The sequence below is a fragment of the Pinus tabuliformis genome, chromosome 8 (assembly GCF_031772625.1).
Source record: "Pinus tabuliformis cultivar Carrire ecotype Pingquan chromosome 8, CPIR1, whole genome shotgun sequence".
Classification (NCBI taxonomy): domain Eukaryota; kingdom Viridiplantae; phylum Streptophyta; class Pinopsida; order Pinales; family Pinaceae; genus Pinus; species Pinus tabuliformis.
In genome coordinates, this window is record NC_142294.1 from 1771884369 (window position 1) to 1771887062 (window position 2694).

A 2694-nucleotide genomic window follows, 5' to 3' on the forward strand; every position below is an offset into this window, starting at 1 on the left:
AAACTTTTTGGAAATTTGCGTTTTCAAGAACTTAAGTATTTTAGGAGTTTTTGATGTTGCTTAATTTATTTCAATTCTCAATTTTTATTTTAAGAATTTGTTAAATTTTTAAGATTTTTGAATATTTTAAAAAATTGTGATGTTACTCAATCTATTTCAACCCTCAATTTCAGCCCTCACATTCTTTAAAGATTTTCTCAAGGATTCACAATGATATTACTCAATCCATTTCTACCATCAAAATTTTTTTAGATTTTCTCCTAGATTCAAAATAATAAGACTTTTTGTTTTTTAAAACCGTTTAACATGCACCCAGTTAGGTAATCCTCTAGTGAGGGACGGATCGGTGTCACACTCATACAACGCGGAAGTGTACTGAAAGGAAGTGGGCATTATCTAGGGTTTGGATTCTCCAAATCGCATAGAATCGTGAAGTGTCGGTCTGAAAAATTCACACCAAATTTAATGGGTGCCCACCTTCTCCTGGTCACTAAGTCCACGCTACCGGTTTGCCGCTTATACTTCTATGCTCACGTTCCCCATGTTTATCAAGCACCCACGGTTCTCCCGCTGGATTGGAATGCCCACACCCTATAACCAAATGCAGCACAGGGGAGCTCATGTGCAAAGATTATGCCAGGCTCAGCAAAAATCGTACACGGAGGTAGCCGCAGGGAGATCAGCAGCGGACACCCTCGCAGCGGATGGAATGGACTCTTTTAATGTCAAGGAAGATCGAACGTATCGAAGACGGCTGAACAGGAGATTTAGTCACCAGGGATTTGTGATTTTGCGTGTTCGCAGAAGAGATGGAAATGGAGCCCAATATTTTAATGGGAAGGTACGAATTAGGGCGTCTATTGGGGATAGGGACGTTCGCCAAGGTCTACCTCGCCAGAAGCCTCAAGACGGGCGAGACCGTCGCCATTAAAGCCATGGGCAAACAAAAGATCCTCCAGCTCGGCATGGACAAGCAGATTAAACGGGAAATCTCTGTAATGGGCTGGTCCGACACCCCAACATTGTTCGGCTCTACGAAGTCATGGCGACCAAGACCAAGATTTACATCGTCATGGAGTATGTTAAGGGCGGGGAGCTCTTCAACAGGGTTGCCCAGAAGAAAAAATTGAAGGAGGACGAGGCGAGAAAGTACTTTCAACAATTGATATGCGCCGTGGATTTCTGCCACAGCCGGGGTGTGTATCACCGTGACCTGAAGCTAGAGAACTTGTTATTAGACAACAACGGCGACCTCAAGGTCTGCGACTTCGGGCTCAGCGCGTTGCCGGAACAATTCAGGAAGGATGGCCTTCTCCACACGGCGTGCGGCACGCCGAACTATGTGGCGCCGGAGGTCATAACGATGAAGGGCTATGAGGGTGCCAAGGCCGACATCTGGTCGTGCGGTGTCATACTGTTCGTGCTCCTAGCGGGATACCTACCTTTCCATGACACGAATCTGATGGCCCTGTATAAAAAGATCCGTAACAGTGACTTCAGGTTCCCGTCGTGGTTTTCCACAGACGTCCGGCAGCTCATTCTCCGGTTTCTGGATCCCAATCCTACGACGAGGATCACCATCCCGGAGCTTATGGAGGTCCCCTGGTTTGGGCGGGGCTTCAAACCCTCTCAGCCCAAGAAAGATATTGATGTCGGCCTCGATCTCGACACAGCGTTCTTCGTTCCCAAACCCGCCCACCTCAACGCCTTCGACATCATTTCCCTGTCTCCGGCGTTCAATCTCTCCGGGCTGTTCGAGGACAAGGTCGCGAAGCAGGATTTCTGGTTTACTTCGACTCAGCCGGCGTTGAGCATAATATCGAAGCTGGAGGAGATCGCCGGAGTCTTGAGATTCAGGGTCAAGAAGTCGGAGGATTGCAAGGTCAAGTTGCAGGGATACGAACAAGGGCGGAAGGGATATTTATCACTCGACGCCGAGATTTCAGAAGTCACGCCCTCGCTTTTCCTAGTAGAGCTTCGCAAGACTGGGGGCGATACGCTCGAGTACAGTAAATTATGCACCCAAGAGCTACGGCCGGGTCTCAAAGACATTGTCTGGATATGGGATGGAAACAGTCAATAAAATATACAATTTTATACTGTATATAGTTCATGTCGCTCTTCTGAAAAGCTTCCATGAATTTTTTTAAGTTATACGACATTTGGGTTATACGACAGGCCAGGCGAAGGCATTCTCTGTGGAACCATCTTTCATTCCACATGATTTTGCTCTGGATTTCATTTTTAATTTTACCCCAAAATAAAATTGGAAGTGTATTGGACAGTTATGATGACATTTTTCCTCACCTTATTGAATTTACCGTTAAAAAATGAATTTTTGGGTTTTACTTTTTATTTTCCAAATAAAATTGGAAATGTATTTCGCAGTTATCATGAAAATTTTAATACTAAACCTCTCGATATAATCGGTTAGAAACATATCAATATTGAACATAATTAGTTAACCTAACTGTCACTATAGTAACAACGAATGATATGGCAATACGTCAAACAACAAACGAGCCCGCATCTTGATAAACAATATATTTTGTGGCAATATTTCAAACAACAAATGAGTACAAATTTTGATGAGCAATAAATTTTATCAAAATTTGATGAAAAATACAATATAAAAAAAACGATAATAATAAATGTCGTCTTATAATGTAACGACGATGAACATGATTGCAACGT

The 2694-nt window shown here is 43.5% G+C and overlaps 1 pseudogene; it reads left to right on the plus strand.

Annotated features, from left to right (window-relative positions):
- Window positions 1-278: 278 nt before the first annotated feature.
- LOC149243254 (CBL-interacting protein kinase 2-like) lies at window positions 279-2355 on the plus strand (annotated as a pseudogene).
- Window positions 2356-2694: the final 339 nt, after the last annotated feature.